Raw genomic sequence first — 14965 nt, forward strand, 5'->3', positions numbered from 1 at the left:
TGCTCTTTCAGCTCCCCTACTCCCTCAATCCCACTTCGCCTGTGGTTGAACAAATCAAGTCCATAATTATTCTGCCAATCAATGGGGAGCGCAACTGTGGCTGTGGGGCAGTTTAACGCTGAGGAGAGAGGGAGAGAGAGTTGTCAACAAAGCAAAGCTAAACCTCAACATCCTTTAAACCCGCCAAACCTTAAAAAGGCAAGAGAGATACCTTTGTCTTATTAGCTGGTGCCAAATAAAGGGAGGAATTCTAAATATGTGATAAAGAGACAGGGCGCCCAGCTGCTGCAAACAGACAGAGAGAAAGACATGCAAGTAGGGCAGAGGGACAGAGGATCACAGTAGTCAAAGATCTGGGAGTTGTCTGGGGGATCAAGAGAGCTGCTTCAGGCTGTCTGGATAGGCCACAAAGCAAGCAACAGGGATCATAATCCCTGAATCAAGACACAGCCAAAGCAAGAGAAAAATGTGAATGGATGTACCAGTGGAAGATTTTAGCGATTAGGGACATGTCCTCAGCTTCTCAGCAGTCAACCATGTTCCATGTTAATGTTGGTTTGCGGGACTTGATTGATTTATATTAGAACCCAAAATATATTTGCAATTTACAGAGCTAAAACATTCCAATATTGGCCAAAGTTGTTTATATGTTTAAATGCACATATATCTATGATGTATTAGGAGTTATCCAGAAGGGAAAATGAAGGGAACATCATTTATTAGCTATACATTTCACAGAAGACTGGAGTTGGAGCTGCTCTGCTGGACAAACTGTTTGATGACACCATTTCCAAATTTCCCCAAGGTTATTTTTGTATGCGTGATGCGATATGTTCTGTTGAAAGGGAGAGAGACCGGAAAAGTTGTCATATCAGACAACATATGCACCCATTCCAATTTATCAGTTAAGAGCTGATATCAGATAGCTGACACATGGTTGTGGTCATGCACAGATAGACATGTAGACAAAAAGACAGATAAAAGGACGGAGAGCTTTAGGCAGATAAAGGGAAGACACACAAGCACAAGGCTCCCAGTTCATTTCTGTAACTGCAGGTCAATACAAAAAACATAAAATGTTCCAGTAATTGAATAAGGCCATCCAGTGAATCAGAGCAGTGATCAGGAGGGGTTTGTCTCTCCATCCCTAACAGCTTGCCTGGGAGGTGGCCTTTATTTTGGAGGTGGCAGGGGTGCCTTGACACTGACCATGCGGGCCCAATTACCCCAGTCCCACGGCCTGGGGGCCCATATTAACACAGTCCCCCCCGGGAGGTTGACTCTATGCCAGCCTGGCAGCCAGCAAGACTCTGCTACTGAATCACAAATAGACCACTTAAGGCGCTGGCAGCCCGCGTGTTTGGTGGCAATCTTGAGGGCCTATCCTCCTCAGTATTGGCTACATCCAGTTCTATGCTGATGAACCAGTGTCTGAGGCGAGCAGCGAGCTCTGTCTGAATGGGATCAGAACATGATAAGCTGTCCACAAAAAAAAAAAAAAAAAAAAAAAATCTGCACCACCTGAGTAAAGTTATTCTCTTTAGGAGTTAAAACAGTAAAAGAAATGCAGTAATATCAAGGACGAGTCAGTTCAGTTTTATTTATATTGCCCAAATGATAACAACAGTTGCCTAAGGATGCTTTATGCTGTAAGACCCTACAGAAATGCAGAGAAAACCCCAGCAATCAGACAACTTCCTTTGAGCAAGCACTTTTTGACAGTGGGAAGGAAAAACTCCCTTTTAACAGGAAGACACCTCTGGCAGAACCAGGTACCCACCAGCCATCTCCCGTGACTAGCTCGTGGGTGGGAGGAGGGAGACGGAACAAAAAACCAACTGTGGAAATGTAGACCTATGTGGGGTATAAAAACATAGGTTGATGACTTTTATCGATTTAATAATCAATTCATCATTCTCTTTTCTAGCAATTTTTTTTTTTTTAAATGACTGATTCCAGCTTCTTAATTCTTAACCGATTGTGAAGCACTGTGGTCAACTCTGTTGTTTTTAAATGTACTATACAAATAAATTTTGAATTGAATTGAATTGAATTAATGGTGAGGAAACACCACTTCTCTTTACCTTACATGACAGTGAACTGTACAGACAGTTTTGCAAGTCAATCTATTAGATTATCTTAAATTGGGCTAAAACTGCTGGTTTAATTTATAATGACAAACTGCCACATTAATCAATAATAGAAATTAACACTGAGCAACAGGCATGGTCAAGTAATTCCAATATGATGAGAATTACAAAAGATTATTAGGTCTAAATGACCAGCACATATTCAGTTGTCTGTCAAGTACACAGTGACAGCTCGAACATATATCACAGATAAATGTGAAAAATGTGGAGGAGACACAATGAAGAAATGTTAAAAAGAAAGGATGCCAGAATAACCCAAGCATGATTTAAAGGAATTACCTGTGTGGGCAATGCGTGTTCTGAGTACACAACAAAGAGCAGCAATCGGGTCATGAATTTCAAATTCAAAACACAGTGGATGAGCATTGGCAGCTCTAAAGCAGGAGCAGACTGAAGGAGGTGTAACATTAGTTATACTGAGACAGAATTCCAAGTACAAAGAAAAAAAAAATTAAAGTTGAAATAGCTCGCGGTTTTGGTTGATCTGTTAGATGTTCCTCTCACGTAAAGCCAAAAATCGTCTTCATTTATAATGGCACTAGAACTGGGGTTATAATTAAAACCATTTTGCTTTTTAATCAATATTCAATCTCTCAGAAATAATTAACAGCATATTAAAGAGTTTACTGCCTGACAGAGCTGGATGCCTCTACATCATTAAGCTGTTGAAGCGCTGCTCTTTGACTCCTCATGTCCCATTTCAGTGGTTTACTGCGTCTCCATACAGGCTCTTTAAAATGCTCCCGGAGTCGTACTGTACCTGCAGATAATAATACGGTCCGCTGATAACATATAGCATATATACTTTCCCGCTCACACCGAGACATGGCTTTTTAGCATGTAAACACTTACATGAGTGAATGTGCGTGTTACAAATACAAGGCTTACGCAAGTGCAGCTTCACGGGAAATGAAAGCAAACTACGATCAAGGTTTGCAGGGCATATTGCTGAGAGTCAGCCACCTGCCATAAATCTGTGCCCTTTCCCCTGAGTGATAATGCACACTGCATTGGAAGTTGCACAACAACACGGCACACAACATATTAGCAGGCTGGGAAGTCATGGGTCAATAGTTACATATTTTCTTCACTCTCCATTCTTCAGCATTACCAAGGCATTTAAGCCACCGAGATACTGGAGGTTTCTGTTCTGCAGACTCTCTCTGTCAAATACATAATACGCAGGTCACACACACATTAGCACCCCCCCACCCCACATGCAGTCCAGTTAAACCATGATCATAATTATCATATATGTCTACAAGAGAGACAATTTAGCCACTGTAGCAGAATACAGTATGAAAGCACTGTAATCAGCTGTCGAATTAAACAACGTTGTCTTGCGTCACCAGGAATTGTCTGTGTTTATACAAGCCAATAAATTCCTTGGGCATTCTCCAGATGACTTCCATGATAATTTGGACGCAGCTCAGTTCTACTGCTGATTAAGGAGAGAGCGGCCGAGTAAAAACATGAAACCGAGACTGTCTGCAGCCGGGCCAGGAATGAGTGGACCAGGAATTTGTTTTCATGTGGAACAGACAGCTGTCGGTGTCTATACCTGTTCTCTTCACGCCGCTACGTTCCAGATAATTTCAATTAATTTGGTTTCCTGGAGACAATGTTGCTATTTATATGGGTGTGGATAACGTGGGGAAGGTAACAGCAATCGTTGTTGGTTTAAGCTCTGCAGTCAAAACACCTACTGGCAAAGAAATGGATGTGAGGTTACTGCCTTACGAGAGGCACAATAGGTCATCACAAAAGGAGTGGATTTACCATAATAAACAGCAGACACGTGAGTTAGGCCTAAAGTCAAAACTTCTTGGCTTCCACTTCTAACCTGACAAGAGGAGATTTGATGGTAACTCAGATATATTGGCACTCAGCCTCTGGTGCTTTTGAATAAAAGCTTTTACGCAAATACTGGATTTGCTACTTGCATTGTTTGGGCACAACTAAGCTAACAGCACATCTTGGCAGTCTGATACAACACAGAAACCAAAATAAAGATGTGACTCATCCAAGGTTGACGTGTGTACATTATGACAATTGATAGCCTTAAAATAGACCTCTATTATGTGGTTTGTTTAAATTTACTTAAACATTTCTTCTATATATAGATGAAAGGCAATCAAAACTAATCGCCATAATTTAATATAGTTAAGAGATTGCGGTTGCGGGAAAAGTGCTCTAGGAGCAACTGGAAAAGGAAAAATAAGACCACGACATAACCGAGTTGAACAGTTTAACAGAGGATCAATCTAAATGACAAATTTTAACACTTATCCCACTCTTGCAGGATTCAGCCAGGAAGCTGTATAAGCACTTAGACTGTTGTATGAGTAGAAGTTGTGTTTGCATTAAGGAAAGTGGTCCACTGTAAACTCTGCTGACATTTACTCTTCAAAGGTATGTTTTGGTCCCCTGAGTAACAGTCCATAAGATGGCACGAAACTTAAATAGTTCTATTCATCCACTGATTAACATAGCCATCATAAAGTAACTACTCAGACCGGATGTTGTTAAGCAGCTGACTCAACGCTGCAGTATGAACACAAGGACACTTCTCACAGGCAGATGAATGCCCCATATCATCAGACTTTTGAGATCCAGTGCGCCTGGTTGCAACATACAAGACACTATTGAAGCCCCTGAATATCATTACACAAGTTGCAACTCTGCGTCACACATCAGCCTGAGCCCAAATACCCATGTTGCTACATTTTTTTCACTTAACCAGTTAAACTACAGAAGCAGCAAAGGTGCTCCTGGTAAATCATCCAGCGACACAAACACAGGCCACAGCTGCCTCAAACACCCTTAGGAACTCCAATTGTGTCCCCACCCAACACTCCCGCAGACAGCCCAACCCCCTGCAACACAGGAACTCCCTCCAGTGTGAAGAAGCCGTCAGACGGCAATTTGAGAGTGTTGTCAGACAGGAGAGCCACGAGCAGAAGGAGTTGCTCTTCTACTATTGTGAAATTGACTGTGGTGTTTCCAATGAGAAACTCTTCATTTTAGAGGAGGAAGGTGTAGGGGGGGTGGGGGGCTTCTCTCCACACCAATATAATACATCAAATACCTCAGAAACAAGAGTTCATCAGCACTACTGATCAGCGAACTGCCCAGTCTGTCTATTGATTCTGTGTGTCATTTTTAACATACAATAAAAAACACTTAATCCCACAGATGCAAGGCCTTCGAGCTGCAGCATTTCTTGAAGAACCGAGGTGCAAATTAACTGCAGTAAACAGTGATGTTCCCACAGAATCTGTTTTACCAAAGCGCTGTTTTCCAGCAGGCAAACAACTTAACACCTGGAGTTCAGAAGCAGCACTGACAGATCAGCAAATGCTTGGTAGTAGTAAAACAAAAGCCTCAGAAAAATATAGTAATTCTGACTAGAATCAGAATTTTCTGGCTGAATCTGTACGATTACTAGATAGTCAATGTGTTCGTAATTTTTAAACAACAGTTATTTGCATGGGACTGACTTTTGACCACAGTTTTAAAAAAGATGAGCCAAAGAGAGTAAGTGAGAGAAATACAACTGAAACTTACACTTACTCATTGTTTCCACACACTGACTATACTTGGGTGGGCCATCAAGAGATACTGACTGCATTGTGATCAATTCCCTTGTTGTTTGTTTTGAAAGGCCACTCGCTGTTAACCCGCTAACTTCAAACTTTCCTGGTCCACTGTTCCCCTACAGGCAGGCTGCTGCTTGGCAGCCCACAAAACTCCACCATCTTGGACTGTATCTTGTGATAGCAGTGCTTGTTTTGGTCCTGCTACCTGCTCTGAGCTAGGGGTGGGCGGTATAAATGGTATACGGTAGAAACGATATAAATTTGGCCAACGGTAGAGATTTTGACTATACCGCTCTAGCGCATGTTGATGGTGTCATCAAGCTGCGCCTGTTTTGGTTGAAAGCATTGCAGTGGCTGCAAACAACAACATCTGCAAATTATGCCGGGCGACAGTAATAGCAAAGAGACAAAGCCCTTTTGGAATATGGGGAAAGCCAAAAACTGTGCTTCCTCCACTTCCGTACCATTGATTCATTAATGCTGAATTCTCTCGCAGTTGCTCTATTCCCATGTTGTTCCAGTATATTAATGACTAACCTCATATTGTGGATGGATTATCTCAGTTGTTCTCCTAACTGAAGTTTGGTCCGTTTATAGCATCCTGCCATGCAATTGCATTTGTCCCCAACCACCAGAAACCTGCACATTAACTTTTATCGAGTGGAAAAAAGTTAGCGTTCATCCTTCAGCTTCACTGTGCTAATGTTATACTAACGTAGCTGTTTTGCTAATGATCACGTAGCACATCATTATATACCAGCTAGTCTGACTTCAGTAACCGTACAAAAGTCACTGCTGTTTAGTTTTCTGTCTTCATTTATGTTGGAAGTGATAGCAGAGCTGTATGTTTTAATTTTTTCAGAAATATCTCAGTCAGAACATGCTATATTGTGTTTAGGTGAAAACTAGCGAGCTAACTTCCTGCTAACTTCCTGCTCCGTTAAATTTAATAAATTCTGTTTTCATGGATGCCTGGATGTTAAACTTAATTGTTACACCTGGTAAAGCAGCAACGCTGATCATTTTATTAAAGATGAAAGAATTTAGACAGTTTTTAACTCTCAGTGATGCCACAGTGTTCGTTTGACTTTGGGACCTGAAGTGGACGGAGTTTTGAACCCAGATTACTCCGCAAGGCTCCTGACTATGGCAGCCGTAATGCTCCGGCAATCCATCAAGCGGTGCGCCTTCATAGCTTACCAAAGTCGTACTAAAACATTTTTTGACAGATTTCTATGCGCCATGTACTACATAAAATCGGTTCGAGGTCAGTAAGAACAACCAGAATTCATACCTAAGGCACACTGTCAATTTTTGAGAAAATTAAAGGATTTTAAGTGTGCTTTCTAGTGTGTAAAATACATTATACAGAAGAAAAGAATATATCGCGATACATATCGTTACCGCACGTGCTTCAAATTATACCGTGATATGGATTTTAGGCCATATCGCCCACCCCTACTCTGAGCTTAACTTGAAGCAGGTGGAGACCTGGTTCAGCTACTCTAACCTCATGACGACTGCAGAGCAGAAGGAGGAGCTGCAGTCCAAGACAGTGGAGTTTGAGTTCACTGACAGGAGGAAGAAATTATTGGTCAGGCAGCTGATTATTGCGTTTTCGGTCACAAAGAGCACGAGTGCAAGAGTGTGACACAAATATAATCCAGTTCTGTAGGAAACCATGCATACTGGCAACATGTCTCAACACAATATAATAATCAAACTATACTTTTCAAAAAAAACAACAACAACAAAACAAAACAAAAAAAAAAAACGAAAGGAAAGGGAAAAAATAGCCTTGTTTTTCTTGGCTCTCTCTTCCAGAGCGTGCACATCCTCTTTCCAACATGTCATACAGTCATGCATTACAAGGAACACCACCGCCACACTGTCGTCTCAGACAAAGTCTTAATCCACTATCTGTCTAATTTGCCTAATCTTCATGTTTCTTCAAACATGGAGTCTTTTATTTCCTAGGTTAGTTTCTAACTTTAAGATCCTGGAATTTGTAGTTCCTAGGTCTATTTGGATCCAAAAGCCAGAAGGAGTCGTATAGATTTAAGGACTCTATGGCATACAGTAGGCCTCAGCTTATGTGAAGTGCCTGTTAACCTCTGATTGATCTGCAGAGCTCATCAAAAGTCTTGAGTGCTTTACATTACTGGATGGAGACAGGCCAAAGCACCCCAACACTGACCAGAGATTTACTTCTTTATGATTGAATAAAATTACATTCAAGGAGCTATTGGACCGACTAATGAGGTTTATGATGCACTTTACAGACTGCAGTGAGGACGGCAGCTGAAATATTCCTAATGCACATCAGTCAACAGCATTGTATTTTACTTAATAAATCATTAGATGAAGCATCCAGTTTGTGGATGTTTAAAGAATCTACAGAGGGTAAAGTGCTTTGTCCAATCATGTGATTTTATCTTGAAGCTATTCTTCTAATCACAAGATACTCCTCACTCGAAATGGCTGTTGTGTTTTGTTAAATGTTTATCTATTTTTTAGTAAACTGTAAATCCCCAGAAATTTGGAAACCAGAAGATCGCATCTACAACAAGCACTGTAGGATGCTAAACTTTAAGCAGAGTCTATACAAAAGCCTCATTACATTTGCTAATGGTGGTGATGATGAAGCAGAGTTTTGTTTTTTTATTTCACACCATGTCTTGCTGGTGTAAAAGATAAGGCTAATTAACATGGCACCATTTGCATCTTTACCTCTGTGTTTCAACACCAAAGGGAAGAGTGCAGCCACAGCAGGCTAATGAATGTTTGATTTGAGCGGGAAGACTCTCTGTCACTTCCAACACTCCAGACATTACTCTGTTCGACCCCCCCCGCTAAATTCTCATGTTCTCCTAGCTGGCAGAGCTGTCTGCGGTTCACCTTTTTCCCTTTTTCCCTCCACCTTCCCTTTCTCCAGCTTAAATTCCTGAGTTCATCCCCCTTTTCCTTGCCCCCCACTACTACCACCACCACACAGGCTGCGCTCATTACAGCGGATTTGCATGTCTGCTCCAGAGCAGTATGAGAAGAGATGAAACAGAACTCCCAGTGGCTGCCTCTGCAGTGCTTCACTCATCTGACAGAAAGAGCTCCAGTTTGGGCCCCAGACACAGTCAGCAAACAAATGCAGGCTTCTTATAGGGGCAATACGCACGCATATACGCAAACAAACTCAGAGATACTCCCCCAGAAAGAATTTACATTGCACAGTATTCAGTTTAAATATATCTGCATGCAGGATATATTGACAGAATTTGAAAAAAATTAAATAAATCTACCTCAAGGCTGCTAAAACTTGGAAGGAAGAGTTGCGTTATTGTGCAGCCAGTCTCGATTCCCACTGAGAGATCACACATCTAAGAACGATGGAGTGTTTCCCCACACAGACTTTACTGGGGCAGGCCTACCAGGTATATTAACTGCTATACATCTGGCAAGTCATTGTAGTATTTTAAATTTAATCCCCTCAGAGAAAAAACACCCTCTGTCCTTAAAAAAATAAATAAATAAAAATTAAAAATATTATTCATAATAATAATTAAAAAAAAACCTATCCCTGCTCCTTCCAGTCTCATGCTTGGCACACTATCTTGGCCGCTAGAATAACATAACTGCCTCTCCGGTGAGCGTCTCGTCCCGTAGTCGGACGGCCTGTAGCATTTTGGGCTGCAGCTGGTGACAGGAGTCTTTGTCCTGCTCTGCTCTCCAAGCTGGAGGGCCACTCTAAACAGAAATGGTTGTGCTCACTGAGGCTGCAGAGCACAACAGGGACCTACCATCGCCAGCAGCAATCCAACACTCTGGAAATGAAGTCCATCCATGGGATGAAAATCTCACTGGAGAGACAGCCACTTCTAATAATCTGTTACTTGTAGTTAAAGTACCTGAAGAGGAGCATGATGTAATCTAATCTAATATTAGATTACCCTTACAAATGGATTTTAATCATCATAAGTAAAAAAAAAACAAAAAAAAAAAAACATATTATATATATATATATATATATATATATATATATATATATATATATATATATATATATATATATATATATATATATATATATATATATATATATATATATATATATATATATATATTGTTTCATACCTCAATTGGTGCAGGTTTGAATATTTTCCAATATCTGGAAAATAAAATAATTATTGGAATACTGATTGTGTCCATGTGCTCCTTGTTGAACTGTTAGGCCTTAAAAGGGCTACAACATTTTTCTTGCTAATACATTTCTAAGTTTTAGACTCTAAAACTGCAAAACTGGAACACTTCTGATTAGCCATTTGTCTTCTTTGATGTTGGCAAAGAACATTTCAATGGAGCAATGGCAGAAAACCCACTGTGATACTACCGCACAGTGATTATTGCTACAAATTATGCAGTATCACATAAAGTATGCAAAGTGAGCAAATTTTACATACTTTGCTTTAAAACAAATAAAAAAGAAAAGCCAAGTATGTAGCAAAGAAAGGTCCGTCTTTTGTTTCTGGTCCCCTTAAAATTAGGCGCTTTTGTTCAGGATGACTCATTGGCGAAAGTGGTGAATCATGTGCCATGCAACGTGAGTCAGTGTGAAACAAGGGCAGACAGTCCTATACCATGCAAGCTCCAGATCTGACCTGCACGGTTCCCCACCAACCCAAGAAGTTAGTGTTCTAAAAGAAAAAAGAAAAAAAATGTTTAGCCTTGGTGGAAATGCAAAATCCATGAAGAAAAAAAAAAAAACAAAAAAAAAAACGGTTTTGGGTTGTCAAGCTCATTTTCATGTTTCACTTGAAACGCATTTAACTAAAGCTAACAAACTGTCTAATTTTGTAGTTTCGAGTGACAGGGTGAAGGAAAATCCTACTCAGTCTGCTCTGACTCATAGGTATATGATGGCTTACTAAGCATATAAATAAAATAAGGAGAATTAAAAATGAGAACTTGGAAATTATTTTGTGTTTCAAGACTTTCATATCCATTTTCTTATTTGGGCGAAAATAGATGCCCTTTGAAAATACAACAATATAAACTGCCAGTAGTTAAATGTGTGAAATGTTGGCTAAATATGGATTAAAAGCACTGATTGGCGGCCCTAACATAAAAAAGTATTACCAAATCCCTCTATATTCAATTAATTTTTATTAGTTTTAACCGAGTCTTACGACACACAGTTGTGCAAAAGAATAAAGAAGGGTGCACTTATTACAATATTTAATATATGAATTAACAGAAGTGACGCTTTTTAACAGCAGGGTGATTTGACTGTGTAACCACAATCTGTCGAGCAGAAAATAAATGACAGATCACACAAGACAAATCAGTGTTTCACTTTGAGAGCGTTTACTGCAATGTTTGTACTGTCCCAGGGCGACAATGGTGGCGTCATAAGCGCCCCGATGTAACCAGGGCAACAACAAAAAATAAGCAACAGAATATCTCAACAACCTAAAATTGAATTAAAAAATAAATCAATTTTAAAAAGAGAGAAAAAAAGAAGAAAAGAAAAGAACGTTAAAAATCCTTATTAGCTACACATATGTATCAACCTTTATAACAAGATAATCAGTATAATATACATAGTTAAGCAGACCTTTCATGCTAACATTCAACTTCATATTTTCAATCTTTGGGCTATGCTAGACTATTTCTGTATGACTCACAGTACAATAATCCTTATTTATCTTGTACTGGGCTTTTTAATAAGCCAGAACTGTATACATGAGGTTTGAAAGAAAAAAAAAAAAAAAAGACTAGGGGGAAAAAAGTTGTCCAAAACGTGGCAGAACCAAAATAAGAAAATGCACGTTAGGTCCCTTCAAGTCTCTAAATTATTAAACATGGGTTTGCTTGTGGCTGATTAGGCCAAACTGTTAACTGCTGTCATGCACATTGAGCAGGCAAAGTTGCACCAAAAAATGTTCAATGGTCCCTTCTAGTATGACATTTGATGACTTCTCTGCCACATGTGACACTCTCTGTATTACCACATCCGCTATGCTGCTCATTTACCACTATCATGTTATCTCAGTAGTCAGAGATAGTTTCTATTGTACACTTTATTTTTATCTAACTGATATTTAAGTTCTAAAACATCCTCTCTGAATACGTCTCTGAAGCCTGAAATAAACCTGTTGTTTACTTAGAAACTAAATGACCAAAGTGAAGAAGTGATAAAATTAGCCAAAGCCAAAAATGTGTTATTTCAAGTTACAGTAGTTTTATTTTATTTTATTTTATTTTTTCTTTGAGAGGAAACACTGGTCACCTAAGGTTGCTATTGGCCTTCATTCTGCAGAAATGATAGCCTGCTAAACACTCGTGAATTCATCCTGTCACCTGACAACCTGGCTGGTGACAATGCATTTAATGCACATATGCATGATTGATCTACATATAGTTAAAGGCAACGAGGCTGCATTACTTAGAAGTCTCATGTTATTTCTGGGCATTTGATAAATAAAAAATAAAAAATAAATGTATTTTATGCTTGATGCCCGGTTTTGAAAACTTTAAGATTTATATATTCCTTAGTCTGATACTCTTTGAGGAATTTTTGTGTGGAGGAAAAACCCTGAACATCAACCCCCCAAAATATGAATAAAGAAATCTTCCTTAGTCTGTAGAAAGTTGTTTCATCTATCTTCTATGTTCATATCACTGTGACAGCAAAAATATGATTAATTGGTCAGCATTGTGTCATCTAGATTTTGTAGGTCATGATGAGATTTTATGTAGAAGATGGTAACAGAAGAAAAAACAAAACTAGCTGGCACCAGTGCCAGGGGTGAGACAAAAATATTGATATTGCAATGCAATTATCGGCAGGCTGGTGCCAAATATTGACCCAAAACGTGCAGCCGCTCTGATTCTCCCACTAATTTGACTTACCAGTTACTACTACCATCTTTAAGGGAAGAAGGGAAGAAACTAACGGGGGGAAAATGGCAGACACAGAGGTTGAGCTAATTACAGAGCTAAAACTCTGCCATTATAACTTATTAACACACACACACACACATCACTTTGTTAGGTACATCTGTTCAACAGTTTGTTCGTGCAAACATCTAATCAGTCAATCACAAGGCACCAACTCAATGAATTTGGGCATGAAGACATAATGATGATGATCTGCTGAAGTTCACACAAAACATCAGAACAGAGATAGGAACTGATAGGAAGGCAATAGTAGCTCAAATTACCACTTGTTACAAGGAAGGTCTGCAGAAGAGCATCTGTGAACGCACAGCACATCGAAACTTGAAGCAGATGGGCTACAGGAGCAGACCACACCAGGTCGCACTTCTGTTAGCTAAGAACAGGAAAGCCAGCATACAACTTGCACATGCTCACCAATATTTGACAATGGAAGACAGCATTTAGCGTAAAAAATATAAAAGCTTGGGTCCATCCCACTTTGTAGCAATAGTTCAGGTTGCTACTGGTTAAGACTTTTGGCCCTTAATACCATGCGAGCATGGTTTAACCACCACAGCCTTCCTTACTGATCACCTACCTCCCTTTATGACCACAGTGTACCTTCTACAAAGCTCAAATAATTTCAAAGTGTTTTTCCCACCTCCCCAACACCACAGCGAGTTCACTCTACTCAAATGACCTCTGCACCTTTGGAATGTCGTGCAAAGGGAGATTCATACATTTCAATATGGACCATATCACCATATCACTGAGGAATGTTTCCAGCACCTTGTTGAATCTATGCCATGAAGAAGGCAAATGGGGGTCCAACCCAATACAAGCAAGTGGCCATGGGCATATACAAATACCAGTAAATGAATACCTGCTTTATGCTTTTTTTGTTAGGGTTTTTTTATTTTGTACTTTAGTTACACAAAGAGTTATGATACTGTTGTTAGAGGCCAATGTATTGTAATATTTTCACATTGTGGGTTACACCCACCCCTAACCAGTACCACTAGTGTAGATTCGAAGCCATGCTTATTGGTTTGTTAGCAATATTCTAGCGAACCACACAACCAGCAAATTCAAGGTCACGCTTTTATAGCAGGCTGATTACATACTGGAGTAAATGGGTAACAATGTAGGTGTGCCACTGGACTGAGAAATTCTAGGCTTGAGCTTTATAAAAGGCGCCTGGAGGATTTCACTGAGAGCAAAATGTTTGATAAAGCAAAGAAGAGAATCACAATGCTCGACTGATGGTCAAAGTGGTTCACCACTGGGACCTCAAAGAAAGAAAACACGTGACAAAATTCATTGGAGAAAAGAAATGATAAAAATAAAAGAGGTTTCAAAAAGGCAGTCATTTCAGATGACTAAATAGGGATTATCAGGCATAAACTCAAGCAGCAATCTGCATTAACCAAAGACTTCATAATTTGTTCCCCTCCAATTATAGTCACTTTTGTCAGAGCATCATTTTGACTTTCTGTGAATGGACTCGCACAAAAAGGCATAAATCAGAGCAATGTGAGCTGCCTGCAAAACTTAGCACAAGTGTGGCCGGGGCCACACAGCACACATTAAGTCATTGAAGTCCCCATGCCTACAGTCCCTCCCTGACCCCCCACTGTACACACCAGTAACGCCCCAGCACTAAGCCTTTCAGACCAAAACTCTGCCTTCTGCATCTTAATAAGAGGAGGGAAACTAGAAGGGAAGTGAAGGCATGGCAGTCTTTTAGAGGAAGCCGAATAAATGACTGAACACACACCCTGGGGCGGGCATGCTGGGGGGTTTCCAGGAGGTCGGAGCAAGCGGGGCCAATCGTGTCAAGACGAAGGCGGCAGACTAACACAAAACTGACATATCAAAGAAGCCAAGCCTTGTAGAAGGGAAAAAGAGCAGCCAAGACAGCACATTCAACTGCACAGCTTGTTTCTGCATCAATGAGAGACAACACGACCAAAAAACGGCAATTAGCGATTAAAGTGGAAATTCCATCTGGTGCAAAGCGGCATATTTTTCCAATCAAAAACCAGCTCAAGCCATCTCAGTGATCCTATGGCTTTTGATCCCATCCCTGTTTTCTTTTCAGAGGTGGGCAAACTATAAACCAGGCATTTGAAAGATTGCATGTATACCCAAACTTTTTATCTCCTGACTAATCAGTGGCATACATAAAAGCAACTGTTCAAACTTCACCTTAACAGTACAGCCAGAACTCCATCATTGGAGAAAAAAAAGCCGACTAGGCCTTGAGAATCAGCAAAAGCCGAC

General features: G+C 40.1%; 1 protein-coding gene across 3 annotated transcripts in view; it reads right to left on the reverse strand.

The window, feature by feature from the left end:
- foxj3 (forkhead box J3) overlaps window positions 1-14965 on the reverse strand; it is an 82555-nt gene that overhangs the window by 59565 nt on the left and 8025 nt on the right. The window lies entirely within an intron of this gene.

Source organism: Pelmatolapia mariae, linkage group LG5, assembly GCF_036321145.2.
Source record: "Pelmatolapia mariae isolate MD_Pm_ZW linkage group LG5, Pm_UMD_F_2, whole genome shotgun sequence".
NCBI classification, from domain to species: domain Eukaryota; kingdom Metazoa; phylum Chordata; class Actinopteri; order Cichliformes; family Cichlidae; genus Pelmatolapia; species Pelmatolapia mariae.